The following is a 17,283-nucleotide window of genomic DNA, read 5'->3' on the forward strand; positions in this document are numbered from 1 at the left end:
CAATTATGCTAACATTTTTCTTTTGCAGGACTCTAAACAGTCAAAAGGACAACAATTGAAGGAATAGATTCCACAATCCATTTCTCCATTCCCCCAACCTAACCACCGCATTTTCATCATCATTCATCTGTATCCCTACATCTCTACATCACCTAGCAAGAAATTGCACCCAATTTTTCCTCAAGCTAGCAATGCTACATGATTATCCTGAACTGGTACAGGATTGTCTCGAACTACTATAGGATGGACGAGAAATGATACAAGATTGAGATATGCTTAGGAAAAGGGGTCAAAAGTCATATTTTTCCTTGGGTAATGTTAGGAGAGGTCCAACAAACTTCCTTCACCTCTCATCCACTCCATTTAGCTAATTCCATCCTCAAGATTCTACCTCTGACCATTAAAAAAAACACGCGCACACACACAAAATGAAGGAATTTTCCTTCACTCTTTTTCACAAACTTTCACAACCATTAGAAGCTTTTGTTCCTGTCCCTAGACTCACTATGATTTATCCAAGTCCCTGAATGCAGTATGAGGTTTTGAGAAGGAACTGTGTGACTACTATATGAAGGATATCAATCATGTAAAAACTTTCACGAATCCAACAAAACCATATACAAATGATTGATGCAGCTCCAAAATAAATATTTTTCCACCTTGAAGCATCAAGAAACCATCCCTAAGGCTTAGATAAGTCACACCATCCCTGAAGAGTAGCTTCAAGATCACCAATCCACTTCAGAAACAACGGATCAAACATTAGAAAATACCTACATGGAAGATATATCTCATCAGTCAAATATATGATCATGTTATTTTGTTTTAAAAAGGACTAGTACAAAAGCAAGGCAGTGGAATATAACACCTTCAGAGAGAAATTAATCGATCATTTAGTTTAGCAGCAACATGCATGCATCTCCAGCAACTAGACATCATAGGTAGGATCATGTATGACACCCCTCACCTCTTCCCTATGTGCATAATGGTAAAAAAATGTGTTTAGTGAGAGAGAATAGATTTTTTATGGGTTGGAGGTGGTCAGTAAACATGGCCACCTTCGATTAGTAAATAGCAATCTACTCAACCACCCATGAAACATGGAAAAGTCAAAGTACGGGGAGTGATAATTACAACGAGTGGGAACAACGGCTAAAAGAGGAAATGCGTGCAAAGTCCAGGTCATCAAGCGTGTCGATCCCATTACCACAAAAGGGAAAAAAATACAAGGCTTGATTTCACTTGCATTGATGCTCATTTCCAAAATAATTAGAGAGGCCCATCAAGATATCAAAGGTCGAGCTAGATGCTACCAGAGGCTTTCTAGGGTGCTACAAGGGATCTATAGAGTTTGTTTGCAAGTGCTACATGATCAGACACCATTGCTACAAGAATATCAAGAATTCTACATGAATGCAAAGGAGGTTCTACAGGATTAGGCCAAGATGTGAAAAGGATTCAAATCCATTGATAATTTTCCTCCAAACCCTCATGAACATAAATAAGTCATCTTAAAAAGGGCAAGTGGAATCCTCCTTCCTCACTTTACATATAATTGTGAAGTGAATTATGTCTTCTACATGCATCCTATAGCAAACCCCTATAGAGGTAGATTCATTTGAAAAAATGTTTTCTCATATAAGAAAATCAAGGAAAGAGTAGAGGAAATCTCTCACTAATTTAGGGGGTATCATTATTCTCCTTCTCTATCCAAACAAGAATCAACCACCCTATCTCTACCTCTTCACCCTAAACCACTCGGAGAAAAATCATGAAAAAATTCCCTTCGAATAATTGGAAGTAGCAGTAAAATCCATAGGACGAGGTTTCAATCAAAGAGATCCCAAAGACACCAATAGAATCAATCAGCATCCTCTTGTGAGAGACATTTTTCTGAGACACCAGTGGATGGGGTTCTTTGAGCAATTGAAGGGGTATGATGATGAGGTAACACATGATTTTTTCATGGACATCAATTCTGAAGGATAGGACAGTGCTACCATTGTTGTTAAGGGACTTTCCATCCATTTGAATGCATATCTCATCAAAAAAGTGACCACCATACCATTAGGAGTTCAATGGGGCAAAGAGAATAGGACAATAGTTGTCACAGCCAAGAAAAACTTCTTCCTCCCTGGAGAGAAACCAATTGAAGACAAAAAATGGAGTAATAAGAGAAGGCCTTCCCTACCTTTGGGATGAAGTAGCATATAACATACTTAAATACATATCCTATGAAGGGAGGTTGAGTTTTGTAGATTCTTATCAATTTAGGATACTCCATGAGCTTAGATTCCAAGCATAATTACCCATTCCAAGTAGGTTTAGTGTTGCACATTTCCTCCTCCAATCCATAATTGAAATGAACCATAGGGTGGGCGAAGGAAAGAACCAGTACATTTCTCATCATGGCCTTCTTAGACTCACTGTGATAGATGCCTTAAGCCATCTCATAAGCCTTGTGTTGTGGTTTGACTTTGTGGACATGGATGAGGGGCCTTCATTGAGACACAAGCTCTTACCTCAACACAACAAGAAGAGACACCAAAATCTAGTGTTGAAGGTAGAAAAGAAGGGGAAGAGGAGGAAGAAGAGGAAAAGGGAAGAGAAAATATGAAGGAAGAAGGAGGAGGAGAGAAGAAAATAGAAGGAGAAACCCCTGTGGATCCCTCTAGATCTCAAAATACATGGAAATATAGGAAAGAAATAAGCCTCTCACCAAGGAACACATTACAAGAGGTGGTTGCTACCTTGGACATACTTAGCACACATGTCAAGCCCAAGAGAAGGCAAACCAAGCAAGGCCCCTTGTACTTTTCGAGGAGAAAGAGAACCAGGATCAAGCAAGTTAAACCTCAACCTCCTTCAATAATCCCAATCAAAATTGATGATCCAGCCAGCCAAGAAGGAGAATTGGGTCCTGGTGAAGGGAAAATTGAGGAGGTCACTTCCCCTAAATCCAAAGGTAGATAGCCTTTTCCACCCATAGGGAGGCCCAACACTAGAGCACTCAAATCTAAGCATATCAAAGCACAAGCTACCCTGCTACAGGAGAAGGTAGAGGAGCTACATGAAAAAATATAAGTTCTATAAGAGAAACCAGGGCTACTACAGGAAGGAATAGATTTTCTACAGGAAAGGGAAACCACATCACAAGGAGGTGAAGAAGGTCTCCAAGAAATCCATGAGCCTAAACCACAACCTGACCTTGGATCCTACTACAAATTTATAGAGGGAGGGACAATTATACCCAACAAATTTTCAATACCACTCTTCTTTGAGCTAGAAAGGGAAAGATGCAGAACCCACCGGTGGATGCAAATAGAAAAATCCAATAAGGTAGAATATGTGGGCCTCATGGAGGAAAAGTGCATGAAATGAGAAAGGAAATGAATAACTTAAGGCTAAGGGAGTCAGTCATGAAGGAGCAACTACATTTCGAAAAAAAGACGCTAGGGGAGAAGCTACAGGAAAAGGAGGTACAAGTTTCCACCATGGGAAGTTTGTCCATGGAAGACATACAATGCATGCAACCATCCAAGTCCTATGAAATCTTCCTCAAAGAGTAGTGGTTTCAATTCCAATAAAAACATTAGCACAATATGGCTCTCCACCATTCCAAGATTATAGGAAGTTCATTGACTTTTGTCAAAACGTAAGTACTGAGGATAGATCCAAATTGGATGAGTTCTATATGCACAATATGATCCTCAAAGACATGAAATTTTTGGACCCCAACTCAATATTTTGGAACATGCAATTGATGGCACTAGCCTCTTGGTTGACCCATGAATAAATAAGGGTTAAGGAATTAAAGAGGGTGATGACTAAAGAGGAAAGTGTACCCTTGTACATCAAAGCAGAGTTAGTGAGCCCCAAGGTTTTCATCAGTAACCACAACATCATATCCACTAATCCTCAATTGGCCACTCGATACATGGCAGCACAAGAACAAGCTATCCTTCATTCCAAGGAAACCTTTAGGTTGTTTGAGATTGAGAGATTTCATTATTTCCAAAGGAGATGGCATGCTCTGCCTCACAATTTGAAAATTAGGGAGTATCAATCTCTTGAAATACTAAGGAATGCCCTAGAGAGAACCCCACTTTACAAAAGTATCATTCCAAGGTTGAAGATTAATTAGATAGGACTCAAACTGAGTCATCCCTTACTATTGGGCCTACATGAGAGAAGAAACCAGGTAGAGGAACAAAGGGAGTTGGAAGACATAGAATACAATGCAAGGTTCTATCCATAGGAAGGCACACCATCTGAGATGCCTTGGGATGTCGGAGAGGCTACTGGGGCCATGAATGAACTTCACATCGGTGAGTGAGTTTCTGATAGGGTGAGTAACACCTTCAGTAAGGGGTGATGATGGGTCCCATCAATAGGTATATTTTGTGGCCCATTGTGCTATCCTCCAGCCCTTAAATTCTCTTTTTATCACATTAATTTACATTTATTAGCCACAATGTGTTTAGTAGGAAGACTAAAGGGTGAATGTCATATTTCATAGCTTAATGTGGTTAATATGCATGCAAAAGAAGAATTTTTGGATACATTTACTATGCATGGGGCATCTTGGAGGCATCTAAAGAGAATATAGGAGGATTTTCCACTACATTAACTCTCCAATTAGACATTCCTCACCAACATCTTGAAGTCCACTAGTAGCTGATGAATTCAAGTGCATGTGGAGATCTAAGGGAACTAGATTCACCAATTTTAAGATTTTGGAGGGGAGCAGTCCTCCTCTCAAGGGAATTTTCCCTCAATCATCTTTTTTATAAATAAACAGGATTAAGGGCTCTTTAGGATTCGAAATCTTAGATCTAGAAGGATTTATTGAAGGCTAAGTACTTGAGACTATATCTCCATTTTTTAGATTATGTATTTGCACTATATTTGCTATTAATGAAAGTTCCTTTGTTGGTCTACATCTAAGTTAGACTAGGAGGGATAAAACCTTTGGGTTAGGGCCCAACCCAGATCCTTTTGTCTCTCTCATGTATTTTTCCTTTTTTCTTGTTAAATTTGTTGTATTTCTTTCTTTGTTTAAGAAGGATTTAGATTGCAAAAATTGTATTTGTAGGTTTGATCACCAACTCTCTTGTGGGAATTCTGGTTGGAAGGTCTACAACAACAAGCCAAAAATGTGTGCTTATGTTTCCTTGGAATTTAATAGCCTTTGGATTGAAATGCTCTTGCATGCTTGGTTTCTACACCTTAGAAGTTGGTATCATGACTTGGAAATTAGATTAGATGCATGTTGTAGGATAGAATAGATCTCGAAGAAATAAAATTCAACTCATCCTTTCCACTTTGATTAATTTTGTTTCAATATTGATTAGTAGATGTATGTTCTTGATTTCTAGTCTACAGGGGCTTCCAGTGACTTGCATGGATTGGAACACTCGTCCAAATTCACTTGGACATTACCATCCTTCTCCTAGACACCTCCTATTGCTCTCACGTTCTTCCACCAAGATCATCTTTTTAGGGTTGATGAAGGACACCTTGGGCATAAAATTGTGGACAAGATGGGCCTTTGAGTGGTGCTAAGCTTCGAAAAATTTCTCAAACATCCTTCATCCACCCTCATACACCTTCCTCCACCATCAGAATGTCGTCCTTACCCTCAGAATGCTCTCAAACTCAATCCTATAGCAAAACAAAGTTTCTTGTACCACCATGTAACAGTCCTGTAGCACTACCCAAACTCAGTCAGATTTTCCCTAGGATATTGATTTTTTCATTTTGAGATTGAATTATGACCCCCAAGGTTTGATTCCATGATCAGGGAGACCCAATGAACATTGTAGACCCCTCCTTTCTCCACTGCAAGAAAAAATATAAAATAGAGTTAGGAAGGAAATATTCACATTTGGATCACAATTGGTGTTCTCTTGTGCAGTGAGTAAGGACCTTGTTGTTGACGTTAAATCCATATTACATGCAGTGACATGAAGAGAAACTCTTCAATGTAGATAGACTATACTTAGTTTACGAATTTCCTAGTTATGTGTTGTAGACTGAATTTCTTCTTTCCAGCAATTTGTAATTAGATTAATGATTTCCATTATGTAAGTATAATATTGATTTGATTGGTTTGAAAATAGAGTAGCATGGTTTATTTCTGCAACTAGTGTAGTATTTTCCTTTCTTGCAGTTACAATTGGTTTCTACATCTAATGAATGGCACTTTCATTATTGAAATTAGGCTAATGCTCCTTTCCTTGCAATTAGGGTATGTTCTTTGTCTTTCCATAGAAATTCTCTTTGTATTTAGTTGAAGGAGTGGTCTATACTTGCCTTGATATGATCCAATGAATGAGGGTGACATGAGTATAACTTAACCTATTGTGCATATAGCACTATCACCTCTAAGTTTGTACAAACCTCAGATTGATGATTCAAATTGAGAGTCTTGGGAGTTGCAACATCCTTGATGCAATACTATGGATCATCACCCATATCCAATGGGATGGGTAAATAAGGATGCATAGCTGAAGGTAACAAAATAGTGTAAAAATAGATTTGCTATTAGTGTTGATTTTATTGATGAAGTATATCTAGATGTGGTCCCCCTTGATATATGTGAATTCATGTTTGGGAGTCCATGCATGTACATGCATGATTCAATATTAATTAGGAGAACCAACCAATACCAACTCGTCAAGGATGGAAAATAGTTCATCATCAATGCATGCAAAGGGAAGTCGAAAATTTCTCTAGTAAGTGCCAAACAAGCCAAGAATTTGATTAGTTCCAGTAGGAAGTATGTGTTATCTCTTTTAAGAGAAAATGATTATGTAGAGGAGTCCATAAGAGGCAAGGCATACCTAGAGGGTTCTATTAAGAAACATAAATAGCAATTGGAGGAGTTGTTATAGGAATACAAGGATGTGTTCCGAGAGCCTAAAGGGTTACCACCTAAAATATATGTGGAGCGTGAGATCTAACTATTTCCAAACTCCCCATTGCCAAATATTGGGTTGTACTGGCAGTCTGTTATAGAAGAAAGTGAGGTGAAGAAATAGTTATAGCAGTTGTTGGAGCAAGGTGTCATTCGACTGAGAGTACATCACCATGTGAATCACCCATCATCATTTTTCCAAAGAATTATGGGACTTTGTGGATGTGGATATATTACAAGGTGTTGAAAAAAATCATGGTCAAGAATAGATACCCCCTACCCAGGATATATGATATGTTGGATCAGTTGCAGTAAGAAAAATACTTCACTAAGATAGACTTGAAGTCTAGATATCACCAGGTTTGCGTCAAAGAATAAGATACTTGGAAGACCGCCTTCAAAACTAGGAAAGGTTTGTATGAGTGGTTAGTCATGCCATTTGTCATATGTAATGCACCAACTACGTTTATGAGATTAATGAATGGTGTACTACACCCTTTAATAGATTCATTTGTTATTGTATATTTGGATGATATAATGATATGTAGGGCTACCTGGGAGGAGCATATTTTACATTTGACACAAGTGTTGGAAACATTGAAGAAGCATCAGCTGAAGAAAATCTCAAGAAGTGTGAGTTTACACAGTAGTCTTTGGTGTATCTAGGTTATGTGATCGGTGGAAGAGAATTGAAGATAGATCCTTCCAAGATGGAGGCCATCATGAAATGGTCGGTGCCTACTAATATTTATGAGGTTGGGAGTCTCATTGGGGTAGCACAATACCTTAGGAAATTCATAGCCACATTTTCATCAGTAGCAACACCGCTCCATGCCATAACAGCGAGTGGCAAGAGTTTCCAGTGGGGAAAAGGTTAGCAGAAGGCTTTCGAGGAGCTAAAGAAGAAGATTATCCAAGCACCAGTTTTGACATTAAAAAACTTGCAATGACCCTTTAAAGTGGAGACATATGCGAGTGGGTATGTTATGGGAGTTCTATCGATGTAGGGAAGAAGGCATGTATGCTACCATTCTTAAGTATTTCATGGAACAGTTCTTAACTACCCTACCTACAACAAGGAGCTCTATGCCAATGGTGAAATTTGTGAAGAAGTGGAAGCATTATCTGTTGGGAAAGGATACAATAATCCACACAAATCACCACTTGTTACAGTGCTTTCAAGTCAAGAGTAAGCTACATCAGACCAAGAATTACAAGTGGATTGGTTTTTTACAGCAATATCATTTGGTGATCAAGTTTAATGAGGGCAACACGAACAAGTTAGTTGGCGTGCTTTCAAGGCTACCCACATAAAATATCATAGATTTGGGGACTCTTATGTACATGGATCCATTCACCCATGATGCTTACAAAGAGGCATATTCAGAAGACAATGACTTCAAGGAGGTGCATTAGTAGTTTTTGAGTCAAAGTCATGTGCATGATGGTGACAAAATCATCAAATACCATCTCCAGGATGGGTTATTGTACATTCTAAATAAGCTGTGTTCTTAAATGTGAGTGATTGCTATTGATTAGAGAGGCTCACACCTCCAAGGTTGTAGGGCACTTTGGTGTAGGGAATATTTTCGCTAACTTGCAAAGATATGTGTATTGGCCCAAGATGCAAGACCATATATCTAGGTTCATAATAGGATGCATGATTTGTTGCACTAGAAATCCTAGCAATAGGAAACAAGGTCTATATCATCCCTTACATGTACCTACTCGTCCTTGGGGAAAAAATTCCATGGACTTTGTGGGAGAATTACCAACAACTAGGAAGGTACATGACTACCTATTCGTGGTAGTTGATAGGCTCAACAAGATGTTTTTTTTGATGCCTTGTAAAAATACCATCAATAGGAAATAACCAACAAACTTGTTCTTTAGACAGGTCGGGGTGCACTTTGGGATGCCAAGGAGCATCATTTTAGATAGGGATACAATATTTCTCAGTGCATTCTGGACTACATTGTGGGAGAATATGGACACAAAGTTGAAGATATCTACAACATTCCATCCACAAATAGATGGGAAGACATAAGTAGGAAACAAGACTTTGGTGCAAATACAACCAGAAGAAATACCTAGGATGAAAATATGGTATATATACAGCATTCTTACAATAGAGCAGTCCACACTTCTACAGGAAAGTCCCCATTTGAAACTTGTTTTTGATATTTTCCACCCTCACCTTTGGATATTGCATATGGGCAGAAATGAGGAGGGAGGGAAGATATTATAGGAGATTCTTTGAGGGCTGAAAATTTTATAGATAATATCAGGAAGATCCACCTATAGGTACAAGAGACACTGCAGAAGTCATGGGAGAAGTATAAGGTCAGGCATGTTTAGCACAGAACAGAGAAATTTTTCAAGGTGGGAGACAGAGTATGGCTATAGTCGAACGAGAGGTTGCAGGGGCATGGTAAGAAAACAAAGGATCCAAGGTATGACTCCTTTGAGATACTGTAAAAGGTCAATGATGATGCCTATCGACTCAATTTACCACCATATATGCACATTTTATTAGTTGTGAATGTAGAGAATTTGAAACTCTATGAGGCTTCCGTGCTAGATCAGGAAGAGGAATAGGTCCTACCTTCAGTGGAGGATTTGGCACCAGATGCTCAAGTAGAGTTGACATAAGACACAGTTTTGTAGAAGAGGTCTAGAACTACAAGATAGGGGCAACATGACCTTTGTCAAATTGGGTTGACAGGACAACTTCCAGACAAAGCTAAATGGTACACCAAAGAGAAGGTGGAGGGAAAATATCCTCACCTCATTCAATAAAATATTTTTGGGACCAAAATCCTCCCAACATGGGGAGGTGTGATCTAGATTGGATTATTATATTGTTTTTCATCCATCTCGATGCATTTGGAGTGGAAAAATTAGAGGAATCAACTCACAATACCATTTTTACCGACGGGACCCAATTTGGAAAAATGGATTCTGACACTTTCCAAGAGTGTTTTTTAGGCATCAAAAAATGTTTTGAGGTAGAACCTTTTCATCTTATTCTACACAGAGAGACCTTTACACCGGTGCAAGAATCGCGTTAATCGAAGCTTGTATGTGAAAGTTATGCCACTCATAAGTTAACCTTCATGTTTTCACCACCATGGCTCGAGAGGATGTCGCGTCAGCCCCCATTATTCATGGAAAAGGGGCTAGCCATGTGTTTGTGATGTAAAATAATCTAGAAGAGTCTATATTATAACTTTGGTTAAGAGTTGATGTAGTCAAACTTAACCACTAGTAGGTTATCGGGTTGTGTTATAACCAGGCCACTAGGAATAAGAGGCATTCCATTCTTTTGAGAGAATTTGTTCCATAGTTGGGAAAATATAGCCAGGAGAGATAGGAGGTAGAACACATAGAGAGTAAATATGAATTATAGCATCCCACGGGCCACGGGCCTTACTTCTTTCTACCTGCAACCACATTCCCTAAATAAATAAGAGAGTGAAGTGGCCTCACCTTGTAGCTCGGTTTTCTCCCGAAAGGCTTTCCAAAAGCATATCTTGTGTCTTATGTGTGTGAGTGAGTTTATTTTGTTGTTCTCTATTTTTCTGCATAATTTTCATTTGCATGCATGAAATAATTATAGTTAAATCTACAAATCGTGAAGTCTAAATAAATTGCAATAGTGTAGAATTTTTAGACTCCTAATATAATATTATCATATATGTTGTGACAAACTGTCCAGTGGAATATCCACAGCAATTTATGGATCACCTGATAGCAATTAATATCGGGGCAATGGTGTGTGTAATGTGCGGAAATAATGCATGGGTGGTTAGTGTGTAAACCTTTACTACGTGATGGGGTGGCATTGTCTGCTGAAGGTGGAGTGCAGGCCATTGGTGCCTTTAGGGGATGAAGGAGAGATTTCAATTCTTCCAATGTTGGGCATTAGTTTGTAGGGTGCCTTGATACATTACACAATACACATGGTGCAGGTACCCTAGGAGAAGAGCTATCTGGGGTGTCATTATTCTTAACTTTCTATTTATCCCTCTTGATGGCACTTGCTGGTGTCGGTATATGTATGACTCTTTGGGTTGTGATTTATTGAGGTGTGCTTAAGGGAATCATGCCAGTCAAAGTAACACATAAGCTTATGGACATGGCTTGTGATTCGAAATACCCGACATGAATCACGAGAGCCATATTAGGAAATGTAAGCATTTCCATGACTTGGTGTGAAACGAAATCAGGTGGAGGGTATAAGAAAGGTGTTTGGGTGATTGTGTAAGGTAATAATGGTGGTTCACTAGTCATGATATTAGGAATTTCTGAACTGGGTTGAGATTCTTGAGACTAGGTAGAATTTGATGTGTTCATCATGCATACCAAAGTTATCGAAACTAGTGTGACTGCTAGTGGATCTATTTGATATGTGCCAAGCAGTGATGATGCTTTGAACATCCCTAGACTAGATTCGATCAAGGATGGGACCAAATCATTATGAGACCCAACAAATGGTAACACACCATCAGGCGATGGAGATTCCCATGTCTCGTAGTGTGTCAATTGGTCTATGGTGATGATCTCCCCATTGTGTGGGAACATCATGGTGCGGAATAATGATGATCCCACTGCTTTCATAGAATACATGTATCTACATCCAAACAAGATATTGTAATCTAATTGAGCATTAAGGACTTCGATATAGATGAGAATGGTTTTTCCGACAAGATCTATTGGAACACTCTGAAACAGTCCTATGAGTGTCAAGGGGCGCTCATCATATGCTCTCAAAGTGATAGGGGAAGCAATGAGTTTAGGAGATCCGAATTTTTTCCAAACTAAATTTGACATGATACAACTGGATGCCCCCTCGTCAACAACCGATGGATGGTGATATTCCAAATGGTGATCATAATTTGAAATGTGACTATAGATGGTAGTCATGGTTATGAATTTTCCAAATCAAAAGTTATCGCTCATGAATTGGATGGGTCAATTGCACCTAACACGGAAATTAGGGCTTTCAGTTGAGTTGGAAAATTTTGTAGGACCTCCAATGTTGACGTGGATGAGAGAGACCATGTTAGGTCATCAAAAATGTTATAGCTATAGGATGCCTTTAAATTATGAGTAGCACAATGTAGTGGCCCTTTTACCATCTCTGGATGAGTTAAATAGGGGGTTGAGGTAAATTCAAAGGTGGCATAGCTGTATATTTGGTTGATGTCAAAGGATTTGTTTTCAGAGGGTTTCCATAACCATGATTTTGTGTTTGTAATAAAACATATGTCCCTTCCATGAAAATGTCATGATTTGTTGCATCATTAGAATTTCCCCCAGTTTTATTTTAATATGGTGGAGGGGCGGCCTCATGTTGCGTGGTGACCACTCCTAGGTGGGGGTGTTATAGACATTTTTGGGCCCTACAACCCCAAGCTTGAAATGTCCATAAACCAAGGGCTCCTAAGTCCCTAAAAGTGTTGTTCCAACCCCTAAAAGAACAAGGTCAACAGATTACAGCTTCTCCCAAAAGTTTTCCATGAAAAACTGCTCAGAATTGGTCAAAACAGGATCATTTCAGCTGCTCCACTGACTAATTGCGTTGCATCTCACCTAAATACACTGTTTGGGTGCGTTGAATTTCAAAAATCCCTTCTGTGGGGTGCGATGGGCGAGAAATGACAAATGGCAGTGTCATTCCGCGAGGTGGAGAGGCAATGGAAGCTTCCAGAATCTTCTCCTGGGACACTTACCTCACTGAATTCAACCAAGGATGAGTAAGAGACCATCAATCTCCAAGTGGAAGCAAGAACTATCAGAGGGAAGACACTAATCAAATCATGAGCTAACTCATCTCCATTACAAACATCTATATATGGATCCCTCATCCTAGAGATCCAGAGGCTGGAATTTTGCATATTGTAAGGAATTGTTGTTGGTTTCTTGAGACAAACATCAGATTGTTGGGTGATCTAAGCTTTGTTTGAGGTGAAGAGGGGCTTCTTTGCTGGGAGGTTGATGCTGGGTCAGAACAACTGGTTGTAACTCCTCTTGGCTCTTTTCTTGTTTATCAATAAAAGATATTCAAGTTTTCCTCCATGCTTTTGTGTCATTGATACTTGCTACATTTGTATGGTCAATTTACATTTGATCCTAGATTGTTTATGATTATAGATCCATGTCTTTGTATAGTGCTATGCTTCTGTGATCTTACAGGTACTTTGTGAAGCTGGGCGTGCAAGGGAGAAGGTAGCTGAAGACTATCAAAGAAGAGAGGAATCAAATTAGGAGATTAGCGCAAGACAGAGGTTGGTCTTTCTGTTCCTCTCTATCTATAATTCATAAAGGAAAAACGAAAGTAGCTTTTCTCTGTTTGTTTCTAAGGCAGCTGTCACACCTTAGTGGGATAGAGCAGTTCTATATAGACACTTTTCCCTGTAACAAAATGGCGACTCCACTGGGGATCTGAAGTAGTTTGTTTGTTTATCATTCTTTGTTGTTTGTTTCATAAACTTACAAGTAGCATTCGAACTGCATTTTCCATAACAAATGCAAAGTAGATAACTGCTACTTCAATCCATCTACTGGATCTGTTTATGATTTAAACAACTGATTCACAAACTATCTGATTGCCCTTGTGATAGCTCTTAGATCCTCCTTAGATCTACCCCTGATTGTTGCATTACTGATTGCTTTTTGCTCGGCCAAAACCCAAGAACTGAACTACAAACTGTGACCCGAAACCCGAACAGAGTCTCGTTTCTGGCCGAGCGCAGGTATTGTTCAAAGAATCTGAATTTCAGCGCACTTCCTGAGTGGACAAGCTGCGTTGCATTTCAAATTCTCTGTGTTACAGGTGCGCTGATCAGACTAGCTCTGTGCAGTTTTGGCTTCTGTGATTCATTCTTTCCAGTTCTATTCCTGAATTTTGCTGCCTATGATCAGTATATGTCTGTTTGAAACCCCTTTTCCTTGTTGTTATTCCGCCTCCTTTGTACAAAAGAATTGTAGATGTTTTTGTGTGTTTGTTGAGTCATTTACAGTTCTCCTTTGCAAAAGTAGCATAATCGTATTGTCGTCCTTTGATTTGAAACTGCCGCAAGTGTCGATTTCAATCGTAGGAAAGAGTTTGATTGTTGTTGATGGTCGATTATCCTGTTACTATTGCTTTTGGTCTGAATTTGTAATTTTCTAGTGTCAAGAACAAGTATTCATTTCAAAATCGTAAAGTGTTGTGATCATCTCCATTTTTTGATTTCGAAAAGAAACTGGTTGATATTTGTCACTTGAAAAGAAATTTAGATTTGTGCATCAACTTTCTTTTTAGCATTCATGTACTAAGAAAGTCGAAAACAAATACATGCATGTGCATTTGCATATAGACAGTCTGATTGGCTTGATTTAGGAAAGTGCATTTAGAGTGTGCTCTTTGCTCTTTGTGAAACGATTTTGTCTTTCTCTTCCTTAGTAGCTAGGATTTTCATTGCACAAAAAAGATAAAAAGTTTGTTTATCATCTTAGATTGCATTTTAGGAATTACATCTACATCTCGTGGTGAACCTGAAAGGCAAACTTCATAAACAAGATCAACTTAAAATAAATTCAATGAATCTAACAATGCTTTGGAACTTAACGCACAACATTTAGAAGTCTAGGCTAGAGACGTATTCCGGCGTCGTAAAGCCTGGTAACTATTGTTCTCACTGATGGTTGGGTGATTCCTCCACTTTGAGACGATAAGTGCCAGTACAGACTTGTGCTTCCACGTACCGTCGAGTATATTTTGGGAGACCCCAATAGGCTTAATCCTTTATCCATAGGAAGCCGTGTCTGCCGCCCTATCGATCGCAATGCACTGAACACAGCATTCGGGAAGATTGACTGCCATACCGTAAAAAGTATTCTACAGTTTTGCAATTGGTTTGGTAATCCTTCTACCTATATTTTCAGAGCAGTCCCTTTCGTTCCTTTTCAGACTCCTTAACAGAAAAGGTCCATCTGAGCACTTGTCACTTCAGGCTCATTAAAAATCGAAGGAGACTAGAGTCATCTTTTGTTTTTTCTCGACTCTTAAAAATTGAAAAAACAAGTTGTGTCAAAGCGTCTAAAATTTATTTTAAACGGAATATTCATTACCCTTTCCTACGTTGATCTTGGGTTGAGAAAAATGGAATCCACCAACCAAGGAATTCCCCTTGGAGGAAATCCTAGTCCCTTCTCCTCTTGGGGAGATGTTGGTGCACCCCATATGGCCACATTGTCGCTTCCAGGACTGACGATTGGTTTTCCTGTATGGCTCTTCTCAACCTCTGTCGTTCAGAACACCACAATTCCTGAACAATCGAATCAACGACTAGACGAGTCCAGAGTTACCCACCAACCTTCTACTTCCTCTAATTCTTCCTCTCCTCCTTCCTCTTCGCTTGATGGGGCTGGTAAAGCCAAAACTCAAGTACCTGAGAAGAAGAAGGAAAAGAAGAAGAAAGAGAAGAAGAAGAAGGAGCCAAAAGCGAATGGGGGCAAACGAGCGTCGTCTAGTGAAAATCCACACACTGCATCGACCAGGCCTAAATCACCATGTGTCATTTGCAAAGGAGACCATTATCACAGAGATTGTCCTTGCATCCCTCGGATCTTAAGGGACTGGTCTCCTCGTTTGCACAACCCGGTGTCGTCAACCTCTGATGGTCATGTTGAAAACACACCGTCAACTAGTGAAAGTGAAGCCCCAGGACAAAAAGGAAAATATAGATTTCCTTGTAAACTGTGCGAAGGTGATCATGCCGTCCACCGTTGTCCCTTCTTAGACGAAGCTAAAAGAGTTTTGGACGATCGTCCGGTTTCACCGTTATGACTTCCTCCTGGATATAAAAAACTCTTGCCGAGTCTGTCACTAGTTGAAAATCCGGTTGGCCCGCTCAGGTGGTCGGCCGAAGCATCTATCATTGAAGATAAACCATCTGAACCCATACCAGACGAAAGTCAAAAGGTCGAGGTGGAAGTTGACCCGATCTTGCCTTCAGAGGTTCCATCTTCAGATGATACAATCACCGAAGAGAACAAGGATGACACCGTCCAAATTCTTTTCATAAGCACAGAATCCAGCGAACATGGGGGCAATTTACCCGTTCCTTTACCGCAGGAAGGAAGTTTGTCAGAGTCATACTCGGTCGTCTATTCGGTCCCACCTCCAAGCAAACTAGTTGTCTCCTTCGACTGGAATCAACTAGGCAGACCCCATTTACCAGCTAGTGTACCATTCTGAATCATTGTTCAAATATATAGAATGGTTATGGCTGGTAACATCATAGATGAGGGGGCTTCTGTGAGTATCCTTTCCTCAACTGCTTGGAAAGCGCTTGGTTCGCCATCGCTTTTGCCTGAGATGAGAAATCTAACAAGTTTTGATAAAGGAACTAGTCGACCATTAGGGATCCTTCCCAATGTGCCCATAACATTGAGAGGGAAAACTGTTCACATGAACGTAATGGTAGTTCAAGGACCCCTGGATTATAATCTACTCCTTGGACGAGACTATATTTATTGCATGATAGCCATTGTCTCATCACTCTTTAGAGTGATGTGTTTTCCACACGAAGGAAGAGTGGTCAAGCTCGTAGACCAACTTTCATTTCCCGGATCACGCATAGCAAATAGTCATATACCATCCCTGAAAGGTCTTTTCACGCAAGAAATGTCTCAATCCCCAGTCCGTCCACCCGATGAGCGCGAGTGATTCGGGGGGACATGACTGAAACCCAAGGGGCATGCACCCTGGTCTGCTTCGGCAGGAAAACTTCGGGCATAGGGTAGGTTTCCGTGAGAGAATATGACTAGTCTGTACTCCCTTCCGTGATTGGAAGAGGGAGTTATTCTAGAACAAGATTCTCTTGTCAAAGTTATGTGAGTGGAGTAGCTTCCTTCACTCACCTTTGTCTATTTCGGTAGACATCACCGAAGAAGTGTTTTGTTTGCGCTGTGAATAGAACAATCTTTGGGTAACCTGTAAGAGGTAGGCCTCTCTCGGTAAAACAAATGTTTTAACGGAATAAAGAAGGGGTAACCTTGAAACTCTGTTTTATACCTGGGGGCATGCAAACCTTTTGGAGTGCAAGCAAAGAGCGATAATTTATCTATTTTTTTTGGATTGGTCATATCCTAACTTGCATAAAGAAAGGATGTGGGGCAAAACTCTAAAAATTACTGGTTTTTATGAGACATTCTTATCACACGACTGGATTAATCGAGCAGTTTTAGCACATAGTTCAAGCTCATTAAAAAATAAACATAAGCCATGAGCAAATGTTTCCCCCCGCGTTTAAGCTCGTTAAAAAATGAACTATTCCCCGGTAAATAACCATCGTGAATGTAGTACTTCAGCC

This window comes from Pinus tabuliformis, chromosome 1_2 (genome assembly GCF_031772625.1).
Source record: "Pinus tabuliformis cultivar Carrire ecotype Pingquan chromosome 1_2, CPIR1, whole genome shotgun sequence".
In the NCBI taxonomy this organism is placed as follows: domain Eukaryota; kingdom Viridiplantae; phylum Streptophyta; class Pinopsida; order Pinales; family Pinaceae; genus Pinus; species Pinus tabuliformis.